The sequence below is a fragment of the Rattus norvegicus genome, chromosome 11 (genome assembly GCF_021556685.1).
Source record: "Rattus norvegicus strain SHRSP/BbbUtx chromosome 11, alternate assembly SHRSP_T2T, whole genome shotgun sequence".
NCBI classification, from domain to species: domain Eukaryota; kingdom Metazoa; phylum Chordata; class Mammalia; order Rodentia; family Muridae; genus Rattus; species Rattus norvegicus.
This window is the reverse complement of record NC_141544.1, coordinates 73,387,620-73,412,487: the sequence shown is the minus strand read 5'-3', so window position 1 is coordinate 73,412,487 and position 24,868 is coordinate 73,387,620. Positions and strand designations below refer to the sequence as shown.

At 39.5% G+C, this 24,868-nt stretch overlaps 1 protein-coding gene and 1 long non-coding RNA gene across 3 annotated transcripts in view; one reads left to right on the top strand and one right to left on the bottom strand.

The window, feature by feature from the left end:
* Lsamp (limbic system-associated membrane protein) overlaps positions 1-24,868 on the top strand; it is a 2,169,253-nt gene that overhangs the window by 1,055,051 nt on the left and 1,089,334 nt on the right. The gene's annotated exons all lie outside the window — the stretch shown is intronic.
* Positions 5,912-20,302, bottom strand: LOC108352336 (uncharacterized). Its single transcript, XR_015633083.1, has 5 exons — positions 20,110-20,302; positions 15,107-15,163; positions 10,302-10,386; positions 8,152-8,321; positions 5,912-6,910 (listed from the first exon to the last, which is right to left on the bottom strand). It is a non-coding gene; the product is annotated as an uncharacterized LOC108352336 (long non-coding RNA).

Sequence of the window (24,868 nt, the reverse complement as noted above, 5' to 3'; positions counted from 1 at the left end):
ACTTCTTCTTTTCTTATTTGTTTTAGGAACATATCAATCCTTTGCTCATATTTCTGTTGCATTTTTGAGGCCTCTACTAATCAACATCTTAGAGTTCATTATGGACTGTAAAGATGGTCTCTTTTGTTGTGATTAGGGGCAAGCCTGCCCCTCCCTCACGTCTGCCAGGCTTTCGTAAAGTTTTTACTTTCAAAACTTGCAAAAGTTTGTTTGTACCATTCGCTAAGGAATTGTTCGAATGAATTTAGCTAAAGGCAGTATATTCTGAAACAGCAGGTTTTTATTTGAGTTGCATAAAGCCTCAGGGTTCCGCAAGGCATGTCTGTGGAGTTCCTTGAAATACAGCACAGTTGTGGTTCAAATGTTAAAAATACATGAGTTCCCACTCCCTGAGACCATGCTAGGTAGCCGCACCCAATGCTGGAAAGACAAGACATGAAGTTACATGGAACAAGTACACAGGTTGGAGCTTCTCATGTAGGAAAAGCAACTCTGAAATATAGGAGAACATGCTTTACATATGGCTTCATTGGGAAACTAATACTTTGTACCTGATTATGTCTGGCCCCCAGTTTCTTTCCTTTTTCTTTACATTTATATAATTATTTTTGAGACATGTTGTTGTTTATGTTGTTGTTGTTGTTTTCTCCTTCAGAGGAAATTTATGAGAAGCTTGAAATAGCTTCTGAGATTGAAAAGAGGATGTAAAGACTAAAAAGAGCCAAGCCTCTTGCTTCCCTGGGTCAGGTCCTTTTTCATTCCGCCTCATATTACAAGTTCCTGATGCACTCAGAATGACCGGAGAATTCCACTAGTGAAGTCATAAAGCTAGCCTATTTCCTGATGTAAAAAGTGATCAAAGGCCAACTCTTGCCTTAGCATATTTGGGATCTTTGTGTAATTCAAAATCTGTGCCCTCTTCCTTAGGGGCATATGGTACTCTGGCCACAGTGGGGGTGGCTCTCCCATGGAGATTTCTCACACTAAGTGTGCAGGTTCAGGCAAGGGGGAGAGAACTGAGCTATGGAGGGTAAACAGCTTTCACTGCCCCTGCTGCTGGTCCTTCTCCTTTCCACCTGCCACTGCGGCTGCTTGGCTGGGCTGAGCCAGCAGGAGACTGACTAGCTCACAAGGGGTTCAGAGGAGTTTCTGGTGGTGATTTCAGGAGAGCAGATCTCCTCCCCAAGGGTCGGGTGTTACAGCTCTTATGACAGAAGCTCTCAGACGATGGAATAATTCCTGCACCCCTTTAATTCTGAACCGACTCGTAAATATAGTTTTTGGATGGGTCAGTGTCTGACAACAGGTAATTCCTATTGGTATGCCCTGAGAGCTTGGGAAGACCTCATCTACATATTCTTGGGCGTGGTCCTGTTTCTACTGATTTGTCTTGAGCCTACTACTAGATCTGTGGTCATGTCCTCACCTGTGGAGGAGGGACTTGCGGTGTTGCCCTACATGACTGGTCTGTCTCAAACCCCTCTCCAGGGGTCTGTGGGGGTCACAGCTATGTGAGGCCCTGATATCCTGGGAGACTAAGAATGTGCCTGCCATCCCTTTTAGGGTCTCTCAAGGATTCGACCTATCTGGACCAGGAATCAGGGTACCTTTCACAGTCTGCCACCCCACAGGAGGGCTTTAGACATGAGGTAAATCAAACATGACCCATAATTGTCATGTCAATCTTAGCAGTGAGATTGAGGACCAGGAACTTCTTGACTATATGGTAATCAGATTCATAGGATTTCTAGAGTTTCTGTAATGTGTATACACTTTAAGAACTTTGTATTATTTTTCACAAATGGAAGCACTTCATGTCCAATACCTCTGACCCACAGATACCTGGTGAGATCCTATTGAATCAACTCTCAAACAAGTAGCTCTTTTTATTTTGCTGCAAGTCTTACTGATGTTTCTTCTCATGTTGAACATCCATGTACCTTCCACTCCCAGCTTCCACTCCCAGTTACAATTCTTCAGAAGTACAAAATATGTCTCATTCTTTGCATAAAGTCAAGTACTTAGAGAATTATAACAAGGCTCCATCTTGTTTCATCCAGTAAAATCTGTACTCTTGAGGATTGAACACCTGGGTCTTTGTTTAGATCATGTTATTAGTAATCCAATTACCACATTTTAAAGATTGAAGAAAGGTTCAATGGGTAAAGAAGATTCTGAGACTTAAACATCCTTCTTACAGTCTGAACACAAAGGGATAGATATTGTGATATGTGTTTTAAACTATCTTTAAAAGGACAGGTGCCTCGGTGACTAAATACAATGGGTAAGGTACTGACTCATAAAAGATGATCATGTTCTAAACCTTAGGAGAAAGTGCTGGAGGTCTGAGACATTGACAAATTACCCAATATCTTCAAGGTACTGAAGTCCTAAAATCACACCCCAAATTTGGTAACTATATTACATTAGATGATTAAATGTGGCTTCACAATCATGAGCTTCATAAAGATACTAAGTTAATAGGTATAATATATTTATGGAACTCCCAACTCTATCTGTGGTTCTTTGACTCTTGTGCCTGCTCTTAGGACATTTTATTTCCTTCAGGGTTTCCATGTCCAAATTTTATATGATAGTTTTTTCTTCATATCATATTTTACTTTGCTGTGTTTGGTTCCTTTCTTTCAGAAGCCTAGAATTTTCTAAGGAGAAACAGAGAGGGAGGGGATAGGAGGAAGAACTTGCAAGAGTAGAAGGGGGGAAACTACAATCAGGATTATTATATGAGAAAAAAATCTCTGCAATAAAGAAAAGGATAAAAAAGTGTGACTTTACATTATGATTTATTTTTTCAAAAATTTAAAGTGGAAAGAGTATCTTCAATGAGAATAATTGGTGACCAATCTGATTATATCAGCTCCTGGCTATTTGGTGGGAACCATGGCCAAGGAAGGATCAGAGGTCATAGATATACAACAATGCTGGTCCTAAATTAAAACAGGACCAATGCTGTCCTAAAGTCACAGCTGCAGTTCAGGGGCCGGAGCATGAAGAACAATATCTAAGAATAGGCAACAAATTCTCTCTGGAATTCCCTGAAGGGAATTCAGACCTGTTTACCATTCAGTCTGGCTCACTCAGACCTATGTTTAGCTTCAAATTTAAAGAACTCTTAAGACAAGTGTGTGTTTTTTTTTCAGTCACTCTGTAGTACAATTGTTATTACAGTGATATAAAACTAAGACATCGGATGAGAACAAACATGAAGTCAAACGTGCTTGAAGCCTTTTAAAATCCAAGTGTTGAAATTGTGCAGCATGCCCAAAGCGTTATGCAGCCAAGCTTTCCTTTTTGATAACCACAGTCCTCACCCTGAGCCAAGTTTTGTTGGAATTTGCATTAATAACTCAGAGTACAATTTCGTCATTATTACTTCAGTGTGTTAGTTGTTATCTTGATGATGGTGGCCTAAGACTCCCAAGTTGCTTTCAGGGAATTGCTCTTGCACTGGGGGAAAAAATCATTTGTAATTAATCTTTCAGATTACGGCTTTTAGAAAGCGTGTTTGAGGCACAATTTGGAACCCTCTGTATTTTACACCTGGGCTCTCATGGTATTTGCTTCCAAAATAAAGGCCAATTTTTACAAAGATAACTTATAAACCAAGTTAGAGCTTTATTAATTTAGTACATGCTGGAGACAACACAATTTTCATCGGGACGTTGAAAACAATGGAGATCGCTTTGGGAGCTTTTCAGAAATACACAGTTTAAAAAATGCACTACCACCTGGGTCCTCTCTCATGGGCCTGGAGCAGAGCTCTGTACTTGAGAGCTTTGAGCTGCTTTCCAAAAAAAAATAATGTTTACCAGTTAGTGGGTAGTTAATTATTTTGTGCTAGGCAATGTGCTCATTATTGAACAAACACATCTAATGATTGTAACAATAAGGAGAAAATGTGTCAGAAAATCCCATTCCTCAAATGAGGAAATAGTTCCTCCCTCGGGCCACAAGTTTCTCAGTCCTGAAATGGGACTCATGTGGGGATCATTCTGATCCCAAAGTCCACATACTGCAATTCATAAAATTGCATGTACGTTTGTTACAAATATCACCGTGTTGTATGTCTGGTCGTGTCACTGGTCTTCAGTCTCTACTGCTCCACTGTAGCTCACCAATGCTTATGGAATGGATTCATGAATGAATGACTTCAAAACCAGGAACTCATATTTATATCATCACAATGGTATTGAACAAAACAGGTATTTTAAAATATAAATATAAGAACCAAATTAAAATGAAATAAAATTAAAACAGCAAATTTTTAAAATCCTGCTGAATATTTTTGTTAAGACAATGAGTTATAATGTTTTATGTCTGAATTTCACCATGTCTTCTGTAGGTGGTAAAAGCTGAGGTACACATGCAATACATGCAGACATATACATGCATACATGCATATACACATGCGTACACACGGACACACATGGAGAAGCAACACATTTACACTCATATGCACACAAATAGCACACACATGTATGTATACAGACACACATGAATACCAACATACAGATCCATGCATACACACACACACACACACACACACACACACACACACACACACACACTGTGGTTAACCAACTTGCTATTAAGGAATCCAAGTTCCTGTAAGATAAGCAAGTTTTGCCTTCTTCCTAGACTAAATAAACATGATATATTAAGGAAAAGAATGAAGATAAGGCATATGCAGAAGTGTGTTGACTATTTAACCCAAATATTAGAGTGGCTTTGACATAATATGAAAATTAAGCTGCTATAAATTTTGTGATATTTTGTTCTGAGTAAGCGATAGAAAAATGTTATTGCATCAAAACTACTTCCCGTTATGGCTCTTAAAATTTATTTTCACAAACATTTTAAGAATAGGACCCCATTTTAATAGACAAAGTACAATTAGAATCTAATATATGAAACATAGGAAACTGGAAGAATTTTTATACATAAAGTGAAGGTGAGAGTCCTAGAGACCCTTGCATTCTACTTAATCATCACGTTATCTTTATAGAAATCCTGGTGCCCTGCAAGACCTAAACCATTGTATTAAGGCTTATACTATTGTACATAATTGTCCAAAATACAGTGAACATCTGTAAAATGTCATGTAGAATATACCTTAACATGTGACAATCATTACTCAACTCATATAAACGTATATTTTATTTCCAGACATCCCTATTATTTCTAAGGCTATTCATTTTTGTTAAAACATACAAGTTGAAATGTTGTGAGGTATCCACCACCAGAGAAGACTGTTCAAGCATGGGTTCAAGCCAAGAGCGAATTTTTCATTAGTCAGCCTGTGATTGCACTGGGTGTTCATTATCCTAGTGCCATCCAGAGCCTTTCTCAGGGTGGACTTGAAGGCATAAAAGGCACATCCTGGGTTGACACATCTCAAATAGCTAGAGGAGTTAGAACTACAGAAGCCAAAAAACAAAACAAAACAAAACAAAAACAAAAACAAAAACAAAAAAAACAAAAAACAAAGAACAAGGCTAGTACATTTTCAAGGACTTAAAGACTTTGATGGATTAGATCTGTGTTCTCATTTGCCAGGTCCTACCTGCTGGGTTCCAAGGCCTGACTGGTTCCTCCATCATGAGATCAGTTGGGGTAAAGACTGAGGTTTCTATGTTATAAAAAGCTCAAGAATTAAAGCGAAAGAAAATCATACACACAGCTTCAGTCTAGAGCATATGGAGAGTTTTGAGATGTGGATCCTGCTTTCCATGTAACAAGGCTAAAACATAGCATTGATGAACACATGGGAAGGAAGGGACTCATCTGAAGGACTTGTTCCCGGGGAAATTCTTGGTGCAAATTTTCTGAGCATCTATTTGAACCAGAGCATTTGTTTTGGTTTGCAGTAGTGAACAGCATCAAGAATCCAGTTTTAAAAAATGGATGTTTTTAATAGAATCAATACTATTTTGTGCTTTTGTTGTTGAATATTGAAGTAAAGTGATAAAGCTTAAGGCAGATTTTTCCTCCTTTCCTTTTTTTCGATGACTTTCAGAGATGTCATCTAAATATTAGAAAAGATGAAGCAACCTCGAGCTAACTTCAGATGCCATTTTTGAACAATGATTAAATAAATATTCAACAGGCATGACTAGACTATTGGGCATCCCACGGTGTTGACGACTATGACAGAATCACACTACACTTACATTTTCAGAGGAGAGAACTGATATGAACCCAGGTCAAGCAGCTTTTCCAAATTCTCCAAGTTTGTTCATGCTGTAACTTTCCATCAAGTCTTTCTGGCTCTATAAGTGAGGGTTCAACAGACTCCTCCATTGTTGCTTGGCTTTAGCATCTAAGTCTTGAATAATTCACAGTGCTTTGTTTTGGCTTGGGGCATGCTTGTAATTAAAATCATGCACACATAACAGCTCAGGCACATCTGATCGTTTATCCCAAGAATGATATGTTGTCCTCCCCACCCCTAAGGGGAGAGGTCAAAAATCTCAGCAACGTAATCTGTTTACTTTTAGCCCACACTCGACTGCGACATAAAACTGTATCTAATGTTGGGTTTTACTGCCACATGCGATGTGCTCCTGTGTGAACCAGAAACCAAAGTGCTTGATGAAAGACACGTGCCCATTAGTTTGAAAATCCAATCACATCACTGGCGTCCACTTCCATTTGATCTTTCAAAGTCAAGAAACCCATGGCAAGATTTCCCAAACTTCCCTGCTGTTTCCATGGGTGATGTCACTGGGCCACATTTCCCTGAAACACAGCCAGCTCTGGAACTGTGGGTACAGCAGAGGAGGGCACCTTTGGGAGGTTGTGGGCAGGATGTCTGTGCGTAGTAAAGTGAAATGGCCGCCATCCTAAAGAGGTCCCTAAAGTGGCAGCTGTCTAGGATGCTCTTGGATGCCTGCCACGGAAGAGCAGAAAACATTATTTAAACAACGGAACTCAGGAGACAAATATATTCCCACTGCTTTCCATTACATGGAAGGAAAATCTACCCCCCCAGGGTCAAATAAAACTAGATACTGCCTGTCTGATCCTGGGGAAGTACCTAGTCCTCTGAAACCAGGACAAAGTTGATTGGGGTTATCACATAACGACAACAGTGTGTTCCACATTATTCAAACATTTACAAAGCTACCAAATAAAGGACAGAGAAACTATCCAAGTTTGCAGAACAATCTGTTTCCATGGCCCTATTCTACCTTTTTCTCCTTTTGCGAAAGTCACCAGAATGTCTTCCTTGACCTTAAGATGTGGAAGAGGATGTGGGTGGTGGGCCGTCTGTTTTGCAGCCTGAGGACTTGTAAGCTGTTGAAATCGGGGCAGGGTGAACAGTGTGGGAAGAGGCCAGGATCAGGAGGTGGGAGGAACAGCTCTCAGAGTATTTGAAGTCTGGAATTATTTGATTGTCATTGGCGGGGAGAATAAAAGAACGTCATCACTGTAGGAACACTGAGCTGTCGGTATATGAATTATAAATCCAAGCCTGAACTCACAGCCTCCCTATGTCCTTTCCCGTCTCCATGCTCCATTTTACCTTCCCAAGCTTCGTCAGTCTTTTGTCCATCTCACCTCAGAGACCTTCTCCCAGCCGTACATATCTGCTTGCCCCGGTGAGCCATAGGGATATTTGCAGTGCTTCTTGGAGTGGCCTTCTTGCCTGCCTTTGTTTAGTGCAAACATTGCCTGCAGCAATTGAAACTGCAGGCATCCCTGGCCTCCCATTCCCAAGAGGCTGAAAACACAGACTCGAAAGTATTTTCTTAACTGAGCAACTACCTTGAAAAATACAGTGGAACCCAAGTGGAAAGAAACCCGGTCTAGACTTGAATCAGGCTAATGGGAATCCTCCTTCCCTATTTTGCTATTTTATTTCCCAGTTTTGAGCTTTGAAATTATTGTAAGTTATGGAAATGTGTCTGTAAGTGTGTTGCCTAGAAAGGAAGTTAAAACTCTGGAGTCCTGGGGAATAAAAACATACATTTCTAACATGGCTTAAAATAAATAAAACAGAAGACAAAAGAGAAGATAAATTCCTTTGAAAAGCAACGTGTGTGTCTTCATTCTTAAGGAAAACCACTTTAGTAATGAGTAGGACCGAAATTATCAGAATAAAGTGAATAGCAAGCAAGAAGCACTTACCTATTTTGAGAATAATGAAGAAAACACATTATTGAAACGTTTGTCACTGCAGAGGACTACAATCACCATTTAAAATTGAGGATATGCTGGCAACTCAACTCTTACACACCCAACCCTCTCGCAAATAATTGCAAGCTGCTGTGGGCTGTGCGCATCTTTAGAAAGCGTCCCTGTTTTAGAAGTAGAACATCTTAAATCATGAAAGGAAGTAGCCAAGGGGGATGGGGCTTGTGGGGGGGGGAGAACTTGCCTAGAATTGACAGGGAGCCGCTTTCACTTTTGTACCAGAGATGTCCACATATTAATACAAGTCCCGTACAGAATAAACAAACAAAAATGTGCTGGAGGAGTTGAAGGAGTGGATGGTAAAGCAAACAAACAAACAAACAAAACAAAACAAAACAAAACAAAAAACAACCTGCTTGTTGGTTTCCTTCCTTTCATCTGTATTTGTTCTGGCCATAAAATAGTGTCCGACAGAAAAATGTAGTCCTAGTTTTTATTTCCTTTAGTCAGCATTTCTTCTAATTTGTAATTAGGTGGAACTACTCTTCAGCACTTTCACATCATTTCATTGTACACATGAAGAGGAAAGAAGGGAGAGAGGGAGGGAAGAAGGGAGGGAGGGAGGAAGGGAGGGAGGGAGGGAGGGAGGGAGGGAGGGAGATATTGAAAGATGCAAAAGGGTTCAATTTTCCTCTGAAGACTGTTGGAGATCTAGGTTCCCTAAAATGTTAATATTAAAGAAAATAGTTTTTAGAAAAATAGAAATAAAATTTCGTGTATATGATGAGTGAGCAGGATCCCAGAGTTCCCTGGCAACAGGGAAGAGAGGCAGATCTCTGGACATGGACTCCTGGCTGGCTAGAGCATGCACTCATCTCTCTCACCTGTCAGTTCTCTGGAGGTTTTGTTCCCTGGATATAAATTGGCAATCAGAAGAATCCTGGAGTCAGAAGCTTTCCAGGCAATGTTGAAGTGAACTATTTCAGGACCTGCCCTTTGCCCTTCCTAGATCTTTTATGATCAGGGAAAATTAGAAGAGTAAACTTCTAGACCACTATTGTTTACTTGTTAATGTTGAATTCCCTGCTAAGGGAGGCCTGCTAAAGCCTAGGTTTTTGATGGGTTTTCAATGAACAGTTGATGGACAATAGAGCCTTTTACTTTGTAATCTCTGTACTATATGGCTTTTAATGTTTTGCATGTGAATTGTGAAATGACACCTCTACTAGCCACAGCCCAAAGCTGCCAACATTAATATTGATGTCCAGAATGGTTAGGGGTTCAGGTACAGGTACAGGATGAATCAAAGGTGGGGGCTAGTAGACACAGCATCTGAGGAAATACATCTGATGTACTTTTCATTTAATTTTTACCCCAAAGTTTGCAGGAATTTGTATGTTTGTTGGTTTTTCCCCATAGAATCTCTCTGTTTACTGTTGGGTCTCCTGGAACTTGCTGGTCTGAAACGCACCTGTCTTTGCCTCCCAAGTACTGGGATTAAGTCATGTGCCACTATTGCCCAGCCGAGGAGGTTTTTCTTTTTAATAACATAAACAACAATCAATGCGTGGTTTTTAACCCTTTCTATCTGGCATAGTTCTTTTCCTCTTATAATCTCTGCTCACCTCTTACCAGAAGAGTGCATGAATGTAGCGAAGCCATGTGTGGTGATAACGAAAATATGTATGTGGGAAAATCAAAACAGAAGAGGAAAAAGCAGGTGTGGGCGTGAGGCAAGTCCCTTGAAACTCTAGAGTTAATTATGACCAGCTACACGAGTGTCTGCAAAGCAAATGACTCCTCGTGATGTAAAGGAAGCAACCACTGAGCCTGAGGCGAATCTCACATTAAAACTCAATTTCAATGGTGACCTAAATGTGACCAGAAATTTCTGTGACTCTAACTGAATTACTCTTTGAATGTCACATCTCTACCTTCTGCACTGCAGAATTGATGCTCACAGAGAAAAGGCCTGTATGAAACAAAAGCCACAGGAGCCGAACACAGAGCATTTACTGCCTCCCTCTGTCATGCAGTTGCCCACTGTGGTGGTGCTCACAATTCACATGTAAGCCCTGGTATGAGGAGCGATCAAAAGCTCCAGTGGACTGGTCCCTGCTCCAGTGGCGATGAGGGTCACTTACTTTCAATTTTCCAACATTCCTGCAGAGCATAGAGTTTTATTTCCAATCAGAAACAAAGGTTCTAACCATGGTTATCTCTAGATGACTAGGAAGAAGAATAAAAAAATAGTTTTTCATTAGGAAAACATACCTACAAGATAGATTTGATTTTGTATTTAATTTGATTACTGCCTCCTCCCCCCAATCTCTATCCCTCAACCAGAGAGGACAGTGAAGGTATATTACAATGCCCATGATTAAAAGAGGCTATTCAACTTGATGAAGTTAATATAGATCATCTGAAATGTATAAACAGACTGCAATCCTAGAGCTTACACCATTCGTGGGCACGTGTGTGTGTGTGTGTGTGTGTGTGTGTGTGTGTGTGTGTGTGTATGTATTCTGAGAGAGATAATGAATACTAAATGCAGTCCTATAGTTGAGCATCTTGAAAGGGGCAATGGATGTGTTTTAATTATGTAGCATCATACATGAACTTGTCATTACAGAATCCTCACTTAGATTAGCATTTCCTTATCATGGTCCCTGAGAGAAGACTACAGTACCCTACTTCAGTCCAATAGTCTGATTCAAGCCTGGCTGTCAGACATTAGCAATATTTATGCACGGTTGGAATCATTAAATATGTTTAGTTTTTTTTCTGGAATTCTGCAAAGAGCTGCTACTGCACATTCAGGAAATTCTACTGTCTGGTCTTCTAGTAGATTAGACCATTCCAAACTCGATTGCATTCCAAGGGGTCTTGGTTAAAATGTAAGTTCTGATCAAGTACACTTAGGTAAGGCCTGAGCATCTTAAGCATGCTCCCATGGGTGCTGGCATTGCTGACATTGAACACACTGTAAAAGGGACTGATTCAAAATAAACAATGAATTCCTTTGTACAGTTCAGATATCCTCCAAGTTTAGGGAGCATACATGTTGGCATACCATGCATGCTTGCATGTGCATGTATATGTAAATACATGATGACTAGAACCATGACAACTAAAGATTGAGATGTCACATTAAATACACATATTATTGATGACATTCTGTGCCCCAGGACATCTTTCTAATAATGGCACTGCATTTAGGAATAGGTTGGAAGTTTTATTCCAGGGGATTCCATGACACTTTTATTATATCGTTTCCCTCTCTAACAATCCCAGTAAAGAAAAAAAAATTTGGATTGCTTTATGAGATAAATTATGGGTAAATTTTTTTCTTTTCTTTTCTGAAGCAATAAAATCAAGCCCTTTTTAGAATTCCTATGCCCATGGTTTGGTTTCCACAGAGCTACTTCAGGGTTTCTCACTAACCCACATAGACATTGACACAAGGGATTCTCTAAAAAGTTCTTTCAAAATCTAGTTGCTAAGCTTTGCCAGTGTATTTTACAGTATGACATTTTTGTTGCTTTTTACTGTTTCAGAATTCAGCATTGCAATGAGGATATTTTTTTCTTCTTTTTAACACTTACTTTATTCAGGAAAGTCTCCTAGGGGCTAGAAGGATTTAAAGATTTAGTTATGAAAGCCTGGGTTCAAATGTCAGTTCTCCCAAGTTCATTCATAGAACTTGGAATAGATGGATATGGCTTAGGTCTCTAATTCTCTGTGATATAGGATTATTAGCATGCAATTTTGTGAAAGATTTCACATATATATATATATTGCTATAATTTATAGTATATATTATAAATGATATAATTATAAAATATAATTATATACATATAATATAATTAATAATATGTAGATATATTTATATAAGTTTAACCTCTCTTTCCTTCTCTGTAAAATGGGAATAACACCATATAATTTTTATAAAAGATGTCTAATACATATTGTATAATATAAAAATGTATCATTGAACAGAGCATCCTAAACTATGTGAACATTATCTTTTGTCACTTTGTAAGTATTCAGAATCATAAAATATCCAACAAAGGGGAGACAGGACCTATAGAGACCACCTCTAGTAGATAGGCATGGTCCCCAGTGGGATGGGGCCACCCACCCATCTAAAGGCCAAACCACCAATTAAGGAGTGTGCATGGAAGGATTCATGGCTCCAGCTACATATGTAGTAGAGGAATCCCTTATTTGGCATCAGCGGCCCTTTTGCCTGTGGAGGCTTGATGCTCCATGTAGGGGGATGTAAGAGAGGTGGGAGTAGGGATGAGCATCCTCAGAAAGGCAAAGGGGAGAGGGAAAGGGGGAGGAGGCCTACAGACAAGAGACCTAGAAGTGGGACAGCATTTAAAATGTAAAGAAATAAAATGACAATAAAAATAAATAAATAATGTACCTGAAAGATTGTCTAGGCAAGATCATTGATGTATGCTATCTCTATAGATGGCCATACACTGTCTATGAATTTATTCTATTTGAGCAAAAAGATTGTTGGGGATGAGGGAGGCTTAAATTCATGGAAAAAAATATGGTTCCCAAAGGAGGTTCTAGAAACACCATAAACCTTAGTCTGTTTTGGCAGTCTTAACCTAATGTTTTGCAAAATAAGAAAAACACAGAAAGATGAGATGAATTAAAAAAAAAAACAAACAAACAAGCTCTTGTGACCCAAAGACCAGATGCCATGCTGTTTGTCCAGTGCATAATAACAGAGCAAATTTAGGCACTCAAATATTTATTGAAATGAGTCCAACTACATTTGTCATTCACAGATAAAATATTTATTTCATAGAAAAAAACCATTGCTTTGCACCTTATAAGTGAAATACTTTAAACTAGAATAAATCCTAAGACTAAGTGCTCTTTATAAGATATTAGAATATTTACCAATGAATAAATGTCCAAAGACAGGCAAATAAGTGAGAGCTAAAATCTGTTCTGTGGCTACAGTATTGAAAACTGATACTTAAGAGTTCTGTCAGGAACTGTTTATGTGCCCAAAGCACTACTGTGGCCTTCTAAAAAGGACCCTAAACTCCTGTGAACATAAGAAAATTATTTTACCTTTTTGGAGCTTCATTTTTTTTAACCAAATCGTGAAAGATTTGGTTAGCATTCACAAAGACTTAACATCTGCACAATTCAACTAACATCTTACCTCCTGGTGGGCCAGATAATTGATATTTTTTTCAAAAACAGTAACTTTCTAGGACACAACACCTTTAAATGGCCATCCATAAACTTCAGTGGACACGTACACTACTAGTATTGGTTCACCAAGGTAGTTAATGACATTCATAAATTACTTATTCCCCATTTTAAGGATACACCATTGCACATAAGGGAGCATGCAGGCCATGCATATTCAGACGGGTCTGAGATTTCAATCTGAGATGACTGCTTTCAGACACCACACTATACGTGGGATCTATATGTTGGAGGTCATGATATCTTTGCTATAGCTCTTGGTGATGGGTGAGCCAATCAAATACTAAGCAAGATTGTTCCAGAGATGACCAGCAGATCACTACAGTGTGGCCAGCATACGTAGGTCAAGGGGTAATAAGAAACTATGACGTGATGCCAAAGGCAGTAGGTGCCAGCTGATTCAAGAGCTCAGTAGGAGAACAGCTTAGGATCCAGCACTTCTGGTTTCCTATGTGCTATCATTTCTGATAGCATCTTGCATTTATTAAATCACATTTTCTCCTCTGTAAATTGATCATATGTTATGAACCTTCCTTTGTATGAATTTGCTTTGTAGAGTAAATGACAGAATACATATGAAACACACAGTGTTCAACATTGAGTATATGAAGAGGGTAAGAAAAGACTAAAGAGAGCTCCCTGGGCTGGGAACCATGTGCTGATAATGGCTTGTACTACAGTTCCTGGTAGAACATTTGCTGTTTTTATTCTGTGAATATCAGCTGTCTGTGACTGTCTCCTTTATCCAGATTATAAACCCCTTGAACCTAAAGTCCAGTCTGTCCGTGGTCTATGTTCCTGTAGTAGCCAGATGATATTCAGCACACAGCATCAAGGGCTTCCTAAATCCTTCCTGAGTGATACTTGAGGGACATCCTTGTAACTCTGTTGGATTGGAACAGTGTGATGCTAGTAGTCAGCTAGCAGGCTGCTGGAGAAAAACAAATCAACATTTCCATCTTAAACCTACCAAGTCAGCAGTTCCGGGAGAGTCCATATTGATTTGCTTTTTAAAAAAGAATAATATGTTCCTTAAAAAAATGTGGGTGAAAGACTAAACAAATTAGACCTGGAATTTATTTACTAAGATGTAGTCTGTGATTGCTCTCTGCTTTCAACCATCCCACTGCCATGCTGCAGGCCCTTCCAGACATTAATATTGATGCTGCCTGCTTCTAGCTGAGCCTGGCGGATGTGGCATTTCATAATTCAGATGTGAAAGCCAAAAAGGGCTCGCAATTTCAACTCCAGTGCCCTCACTGTTCCATTTGAAGAACAAGAGAAATTGGAGGATGTAAAAGATTGAGAGATCGGTTACTCCTCTTTTCTTAAATTATCTACAGTGTGAAAGTTCCAGACTCCTATTTGGAAAAAAAGCCTATGTCCAGTATGCATTCTAATCTTCCTTACATACATATAAACATAGTTTAAGTATTTGTTTGGAGTTGTGGCTGACTTTCCCCCTTCATTTTCTTATTCAGTGAATATTTACATGGCCTCCAAGAGGGCTCAGAATACAAGGGGGTGTAACACCATTTCTGATGAGAAGAAATTGCTCTCTGGAATTCACATGGTAAAATGAGAGAGAAACTTTCTTGTTCTCTGACTTCCACACCTTTGCACCTCCACCACATACACAATACATAAACATTTAAAATTAAGTACGCATTATTGAAACCCAGTATTCACCAAACAAGATACATACCTTTAAATAAAGAGTCACTTTCCTCAGGTCAAATCTTGCAATGGCTCTTTTTGGTCTCTATGTAGAAAACAACAAACCATCAATTTTTAGTCACTTCACTCAACTGATAATTCCTCATGAACATAAATCAGCTACGATTCTGAGTGAAGGCTCCTCTATCATCTGTACACAGAGGAGCTCTTACTAAGCTGAAGTAGTTAGAGGAAGACATGCTAAAGAAAGTGCACTGAAAGGTAACCAAGATGGGGGGCATAGGGGCATATGGGTGGGGAAATGTATGTCACCTTGAGAAGTATAATAAGATAATTATTGGAAGCAAAAGAGAAGGGGAAGAGAAATGGTAGTGGGAACATTAATATGTGAGAAAGTAGGGAAGTGGTAAGAAAAGAGGAAGACATAAACATGTCCCGAAGTGTGCATGTCAGGTGCACCTTACCAGGGGACATGGACTTGGTTTCTCATTACAGTATAAGCTTCTGGAGTGCAGTCAAGCAGCTAGTTTTTGTTTAGCTCTGTACTCACAGTGCCTGGTAAAGGCTTAATAAGACCTTAGGGAGTGAAGGCAAGCCAGGTTTTTTGGAATGAATGGGTACAGGGAATTTTGATAAGACACCCCTGTTTTATCTAGAGACAAAGTGCAGTGTGTGTGTGTGTGTGTGTGTGTGTTTGTATGTGTGTGTGTGTGTATATGTATGTGTGTATGTATGTGTGTGTATGTGTGTGTATGTGTGTGTGTATGTGTGTGTGTATGTGTGTGTGTATATATGTGTGCATGTGTGTGTGTGTGTATGTGTGTGTGTGAGAGAGAGAGAGAGAGAGAGAGAGAGAGAGAGAGAGAGAGAGAGAGAGAGAGAGGGAGGTGTTTCCTCATAGAGAGCAATGCAGTTTAGCAGATCAACCCCAGCAATGGAAGACAGCTACTTAGTGGGGGAAGGAGACAGAATGGAACCTTAACTTATGAGAAAGGAATCACGACTTCCCGTGTCTCTTTAACTTTTAAGTAATTATGTTTTGTGATTAAGTGACTAAGTTTTGTGATTTTTTTGTTTATTCATTAATTATTTAATTTATTTATTGTTTGTGGGTTTGTTTTTCTACAGTTCTAGAAATTTTTTTCCCATTTCCTACACACTGTTTTTCCACTTACAAGACAGGTGTTTTCGTTCTCAAAAATCAGTTCTCGAAACACACACCACAAAGGTAAGTCAGGCCATAGCAACCGAAGATCCTGGTAAAATAGCCACTGGCATTTCCTTTTGGTAAGTCTCACCTGGGCAACCAGCATTAGTGGAGTATTGGAATGCATGCGAGCAGTTGCTCACCTCGTCATCATTATGAGTTAGCTTTGTGAAAATCCTCTTCAGGCATTGCTTTTCTCTAACTTCCTTTCTGGTTTTCACAGATGACTGAGTGGTGTATCACCTCTCTTTATTCCCCAGAGACCATTGCTCCTGCATCTCGCCCCTTCCTTCTCGCTCATTTCTTCTGGATACAAAGCACGCTCTCTACTCCCCAGCACCAACCAGGGCTATTAAAATTTTGTACATTTGTCAGTTACCCTCTGTTTAAGTCCACATTAAGAAATATTGTCACGTTTCAAATTTTTGTGACATTCTGTATATTTTATTTCCTTAAAATGTTCTTAGAGACTATAGTTATCATATGACTTAAAGTATTTGTTGTGAATGAAAAATAATTTTATGAAGCTTGGTAGAGAGTTTTGAGACTATTTGTCCTCAAACAATTTAACCTGTACAAGAAATTAAATACAGAGTATGTAAGAGATGGATGCTATAACAGATCACCTACCCTGCAGCTTTTTAAAAATGAAGTGTTGAGATAAGTGATTAGTAAGTCTTATGTAAAAAGTCATAACACGTAGAAGAAATAAAGTCCAAGGTTCTATAAACTGTACCCATGACTTGGAGTTATGTCAAGTTAAAATAATAAATAAAACAAAGTACACTTTAAACCACGTTACTGCCTACTGTCTGGCCCCAGCAGCAAGCTCCCTTCTCGCTAAGTTCCCATGGCAGGTCCCTGTCATGTCAGCCCTGTGCACAATGGCCCATCTCAAGATTAGCTGTCACAAATCCCTGTAACCTGGCAAAATCAAAACTCTAGAGACTTGTAATTTATCAATCAGATTTGTATCAGTAAATTCTCACCCCACAAATATACACAATAAACTCAGAGCCAGTTGATATTGATATACAAGTGTTCACCTAGACAAGACAAATCGTCCTGTTACTATGCATCCCTTATAAGATATTCATAGCTACCTGTGGCTATTTAAAGCTACACGGATCTGAGTCGTCTTTCTCTTCCTCCATTTTCCTTCCTTCTTCCCTCTCTGCACTCTCTGTCCAGTTTCTAAAATTCTCAGCCAGTCTTTCTTTTCCACTGACCAATCGTAGGCCTTGACTCATCTTGTGCCTGCCCTCACCTGCATTTGGACATCACCTACAGAGTTGTGGTAAAATAGAAAACTATGCTTAGCTAATTATTCCAATGGTCTTGTGTGAAGGACTGAAATCTCCCCTTTCTTATATATAATTTTGCATCTGCTATAAAGTAGTTAACTTGGGGAGGAAAGGGTTTATTTGGCTTACATTTTCATATCACAGTCTCTCCAAGAAAGGACAGGAAGTCATGCATGCATGGAACCAGGAAAGGTGATGCTTATGGCTTAGCTCCTCATTGCTTTCTAATCTTGCTTTCTTATAGAATCGAGGACCAATACAAGGGGTAGCACCAATAGCAATAGCCTGGGCCCTTCCCTCATCAATCACTAATTAAGAAAATGTTCTACAGCAATGGTTTTTAACTTGTAGGTTGGAACCCCTTTGGGGATTGCATATCAGATATTTCATTGGATTTAATTGGTGGGAAGAGACACCATGACCATGGCAACTCTTACAATGGCAAACAGGTTCAGAGAACAGGAAGCATGGCAGCATGTGGGTAGAACTGATACTGGAGAAGAAGCTGAGAGCTTTACATCTTGATTTAAAGGCAGCAGCAGGAGACACTCGCTATCTCAGGCAGCCAGGTGGAGGATTTCTATTCCACACTGGGCAGAGCTTGAGCATAGGACCACAAATCCCACCGCCTTGGTAACATACATCCTCTAACAAGGTCACAGCTACTCCTATAAGGCCATACCTCCTGATATTGCCTCTCCCTGGGCCAAGCATATTCAGACTACCACATAACTCTTTGTACCTGTACTCAAATTGCAACTGTATTGAGTAGAACAATGCAGGCTTAAAGGAAGATGGTAATCTCACTTGTGGAATATTTCATTCTCAAATAATAACACATTCCGAATTATTCAATGGAATATAGGCTTGAATTCTGAGTTTTCCGCATTCCTTTCATCCAAGGAATCCTTATTGTCATCCATTGTGTTTACTACGGCAATGATTCCATAATAAACCAAGCAACCACACAGGCAGTAAAGGTGCCATTTGACCCTAAGAATACAGAAGGCTGTGTCTGCCTATGCTACAAGAACAGTTTACAAACAACAGAGGAGTCACCTTGTAAGCGTCTGCTTCAAGTAATCACAAGAACTTCTTTCACTGACCTTCCTGAGCCTTGCCTTGAAAGGAAATGTCAGAAAGCCTACCTCTCTCAACTTGGGTTAAGGATGAAAGCAGAGGTTACGGCCCTGATGTAATTGCCTTTGGCAGGTGGTTGAAAATCCCCTCACTCTTAAGTAACATCGGGATATTGCTATGTCCACTCTAGGCAGATTCTGAGCTATTCTAACCCTTTAAGGATCCCTATCCCCAGCCACATGGTCCTTAACCTTCTATCTGAGTCTTGCCTTGGCTTGCTGTACTTCATGTGTGTCCTTAAAGTCACTCCGTCTGGTCCCTCCACATGATTCCTCCACACCTTCTTCTCCTCCCTCTTCCTCTTTGGTTTCTTTGGGACTCTCCCACCAGGCTCAGACATCCTGCTTCCTTTGGACTTTCCTGCTCAGCCATAAGCTGATCAGCTCTTTATTAACCAACCAAAGATAATAGAAAACAATGTTTATGTAACATTGAGACTGGAGATACTTATCCATGACAATGTCTGGACTGCAACAAGATGGCTAGGCATAGAAATCAGCATTTGAATAGTTAGAGCACAAGACCAACAGGTAACACTCTGATGTTTAAGATGATGTGTGGACACCTCAGGGGAGAAGACAAACTCCTGACATGCTTCATTATCAATGGAGGGAATTTTGAGGTTGAAATACATAGTACTGAAAACTTCTGGCAAAGGTATTTCTATAGGTCTGTGTCTGGACTGGATCTCTCTCTCTCTCTCTCTCTCTCTCTCTCTCTCTCTCTCTCTCACACACACACACACACACACACACTACACTACACTTAAACATACATACACACAATGTATACAAATTCCCTTTCTTTGCCTCCTTTCTAGACTTCCTACTTTTCATGATGGGAAGTTTCTAACTTGTGAGCCTTCTCCTTTCTTTGCTCTTTGTCAATAGAAAGTGAAATCATCTAAGTACTTCTATGTGCTTCTCTAACTTTCATTTCTAAAATAATTAGGTTTGGTTAAAACTGATGTATTTTTGAGAGCTATCTTTTTTCATATTTTATTGGTTATTTTACTTAGTTACACTTCAAATGTTATCCCTCTTCCCAATTTTCCCTCCACCAGCCCCCTATTCCTTCCTCCCTCACCCTGCCACTATGAGGATGCTCCCCCACCTGCCCACCTACTCCTACCTCAGCACCCTTGAATTCCCTTATCCTGGGTCATCAAGCCTCCATAGGACCAAGGGTCTCCCCTCCCAGTGATGCTCGATTAGGCCATCCTCTGCTACATATGCAGCTGGAGCCATGGTTACCCTTTATGTACTCTTTGGTTGGTGGTTGAGTCCATGGGAACTCTGGGGGTTCTGGTTGCTTGATACTGCATTTCTTCCCATGAGGCTGCAAACATCTTCAGCCCCTACAGTCCTTGCCCTAACTTACCCATTGGGGACCATGCAGTCAGTCCAATGTTTGGCTGTGTACATCCGCATCTGTATTGGTCCAGTTCTGGTAGAGCCTCTCAGGGGACAGCTATACTGGGCTCCTGTCAGTAAGCACTTCTAAGCATCAACAATAGTGTCTGGGTTTGGCATCAGCAGATGGGAAAATCTCTGAATGAAGTGGAGCAGAAACTGAAAGAAAAACTGATGTATTTAATTCAGCGTACTGGGGAGTAGATTTTTGCAACGTGTATTGCTAGTAAATCCTTACAGACTGGTGATGACACTGGCCAATGGACCACACATAACCAAAACGGAGGCTACATCTTTACTTTGTCTCTTCTAAAGGGTGACTAAAGAATAGCATGATACTCATCTTTCATCTTGACCTACACCAGAAGGGAAGGAAACAGGTCTGCACTATAGTTGTGCATAGGTGATCCACATCCCATAAGGAGGAGTTCTCTTGGCCCCTAAGCATGTTGGTTCAGAATGACCCAAGTAAATTAGAGTGCTATCAGTCTAATATTTAAACTTGTTGGTTTCTTTGGAATAAATACCTAAGGATTTTGATTCTGTAAGTTCAACTAGTGAGCAGGGATATTAGTTGATAATTCTAGGGTATTTCTTAGTATTGTACTATGAAGCAAGTCTCAGCAAACCTCTTGTTACCTCTTGAACCTGGAATGAGACAGTGGCTTGTATTCTCTAACCTGTCATTTTATTTCAATTTCATCTATAGAACAAGTGCCCCTGCATGTAAAACAAAACCTAGAAAAAATGGAGATATGTAGGTGACCGAGAAAGAAAATTATGTTGTGTACTACTTAAATTTCTACTCTAAATAACTAAAGGATAAGGGGTAGGACACTGCATTTCCAGGATTCAGGGAAGGTAGTTGTATTTTTTGTAATGAAATCCTATAAGGGAACAAAACATTATTTCCATTGGCAACAGGAAAAGAAAGAAATATAAAAGGAGGCCTGAGTTTAGAGAGGAATGAAGAGCCCAACTGAAAGGGTGGTAGGGAAAGAGTTCAAAAGAGAGTCCAAAGGCCTTACTTGTGAGATGTTGATTTGATGACTTTCCTAGTAAAAGTGACCACGTTAAAGAAATGGGTTTCTTTGGAGAGCAATATTTGTCTAGGGAGACATATCTGTTTCCCTAAATGATATTGAGACTAAAAGCTGCATCTTATATTGGCCCTTCAATTCTTGAAGCCTACTGTGATGCTCTCAGAGGTAAGAGATATTTGTTGAATGAAATGGTATATATGTGTATAGATGGTGTTTAAATGTTCAGCTACAAGAAAATTTAACAGTAGTAATTATTATCAAAAGAAATTATTTAACTAAATATAATCCTTCAAAAATATTTAACTTAGAAGCTTGGGGGCAGAATTGTAGTGGAATGCTTGCTTAGTATGTGAGCTACCTTGGGCTCAAGAATAGCACTTCAACAACACACACACACACATTTATGCACACATACATTTACATACATATCCCCCACACATGCACAGGCACTCATAGAGTCTACATACATGCCATCAAAAGATGTAATCTGTCTTGGTTTGATAAACAAGAATGTCTGAAGCAAGTTGAAGGTGATTTGAAGGAAAACATACTTATTCCATAAATGCTGAGAACTTACTAGTGACAACTATGGAAATAGGGGGACATGCTGTGTTTCTGAGAAATAAGTAAGTAGTAATATTTAACCCTCCACTATTAGGTTCTTCAGGTTTAGAAGTACCCTCCCCTTGCCAACTATGAATATCCAAACAAAAGTTTTTGATATCTCAGAAACCTAACTGAACAGAGAAACCTCAGGAACAATGTGTATGTAAGGTGAAGAAGGTGAAGGCAGACTGTTTCTTGCTAGGGTGTTGTCTCTTACAACCATCTTCTCATTTCAAATAAGGAAAAAGAGATTACAAGATGATTCACGGAGAACATCGGCAGCTCAGTGACATACTACGGCATGTCCATTCAGCGGGCTCCACAATGACCACTTCCATTGCAGTCATTCGGAGTAGGACATATTTCCTCATAAGCATGTGCTGTGGAGTGACATCATGGAATGATAGCTTGAGAAGTCTGAGGGTGGAACCCCCGAGAAAACACTCCAAAGCCCCTCCCATTTAGATATCTTTTAAAATAATTATAACGATATTTGTGGCATTTCATGTGTAGACTATCACTATTTTGTCTAAGTTTGTTTTCCAGCATCTCTTTGAATTTCGTAATAAGAACCTTTTAATGTAATAAAACTGGAAAACATCCAACCTTTTTTTATAATTTCAATACTCACTCCATCCTTCGTTTTACTCCCGTATCAAATTAGTCATGCAAACAGATATCTTTGAGAGAGGGAGTAGAGCAAGCTACCACCGTCTTCCTGAAAACCACCCCATAGAATCCACGCTAGTCGAGTCCAGCAAAGTTATTAGCATGGTTTCCAGTCAGAGGTAGCTTTGAGTGAGGGCACAAAATAGATTTGGAAGCTGAAGGAAATAGGGTTAATTGTGGGCCTCAATGTTTCCACACAGAGAGAGGCAAGTGTGCCTCTCTGGCACACACACACTTGAAAACCAAATTACCTAGCTAATAGACTAGATGTGGTCTGTATTTTTAACTTCCTTTTTGCTAATGTAGAGCAACAGATGGAAGGGTTAAAGAGGTGACAGTTGGCTCAGATGCAACATGTCCTATTTCATTCTGGAGTGTTTTTAGTGTCATCAGTAGAATTTGTTGTTTATTTCACTTTCTTTATTTGCAGGCTTAGAGAATTAGTCATGTTTTCAGGGAAAAAAAAAACAACGGATAGTGCTCGTAAGTCATCAGCTCTCTGGGTCATTCATTTTAAACAGTCTCAAAGTTCATTTCACTTCTGCAAGTTCTTATCATATACTGACTGAATAGAAAAATGAACGGCTGCACTCCTTTTTAGATAGACAGTTAGTCACATAATTTAAAGCCCTACAAGACAAGTAATTACATCATCTCCCTCAAGAAGGCAGAAACCCATGCTGAGTTCCATATGAAGCAAAATATGTGGGCAGATGCCACTGCAAGAGAGTTATGCTCTATGGTGTCTGCAAGGGACCAAGATGCATGCATCACAGGTTACATAGCATGTTTGTACCATGTGAAATAGAGGGATAAATAATCTACTCATTGTTCCCTAACAAGGAAATACTAAAACAAAGTAGAAAAATGAAGAAAACTGCAAGGATGAACAACTTTATGGAAAATTAGAATAATTAGGAGTACTGTTTCATCTATAAAAGTCCCACAAACTCTTCCTGTCAATATTCAGTGTGGAAGCTGTTGCAGGTTTCCCGGTTCTCCTAACATATTTTTTGTTCATACATCAAGAAAAATAATTCTGCCCTCCACGCTTTCCTTTTAGCATGGCACATAGTGGGAGGAGGATATGGAATTAAATATTAGCTCAATGCTTGGAACACAGCAAGCACTTATTAAACATTTATCAACTTCATCATTATTATTTCATTTTTCAAAGCATCAAGCTAGATTATGAATTCCTAAACTTTTCCTTATTGAATATCCATTTTCCATGTACCCTATCACTGGGAGTATATTTGAACGGAACACAGAGCACTAATCAAGTAATAATTAAATTGTAGCCCCAGTTCTTTTGACTGTTCAAAGGCATAGAGCCATCAATTCCAGTTTCAGATGTTTGTGATAATGAGTGTTCATCATGAAGTTCACATTCCAACTTAACGTAAAGAAGAGTGGCATTTTAATAACTCATATTAAACTATACAGTCTTAGATGTATATGAGCTGATTAATAATAATGTCACAAGTAAAGACATCTAGAAACTCTGGGCAAGGACAAGGAGTCTGTAAAATCACATTTGTAAATGAAAGCTGTAGTGTATCATGGTTGGAGATTTAATATCACAGACAGAAGAAGCCACAATAAAGGTACATGGTCTAGTTTCAGGGAGCTTGAAGCTATCAGTACTCCTTAACATTCATATCAACTGAATAATACCAAGATGTTGACTTCAGAAACTGAATCTTAAAATCATGCAAGAATAATAAGACAAAATTTTTCAATGTGCTAAGCAGTCAACAAAGATTTATCATGGGCCCCTATATAGACATTTGTTTATAAATAACATAGGTGAAATAGGTGGGGCAGAAATTATAAGGAGAAATATCTTTGAGAAGTGAATATCTGAGGACAATGACAAGGGCACAGGGCTGGAGCTGGGGCTGGGGCTGGGGCTGGGGCTCCCTGGTATATTGCTTGTGTGGCAAGCCTGACGGTTTAGTTCTCAGAACTGAAACAAAAACAAAAACAAACAAAAAACCACTAGAACACAAAATGGGAGAAGGATGGCCAATCTAATCAATTCTCCATTCCCCTCTAGAGCTGACCAAGATTCAAGTCATTGTGGATCAAGTCCTCAGTAATTTGTTTTAAGAGTAAAGAGTGTCACTTTAGGTTGATTTTTATCTGAGTGAACTGTTCCCATCTATGGACACAGGATATTTGAAGGAGCCCTCTCATTTGCTCTGTTGAGCATCCATTAGTCTCTTCATTTCCCAGTCTGCACACGGTACAGCTGATGAGGCAGAACTACATAACCAGCTCCAGCTGTCCTCCCTGAGACCCGCAGGTCCTCCCAGACACAATGGCACTGCATTCTTGGAGTCTGCATAGACAAGGAAGGGTCACTCTTCCATCCTCACATACAGAGCTCTGGTTAGAATGGTGGGA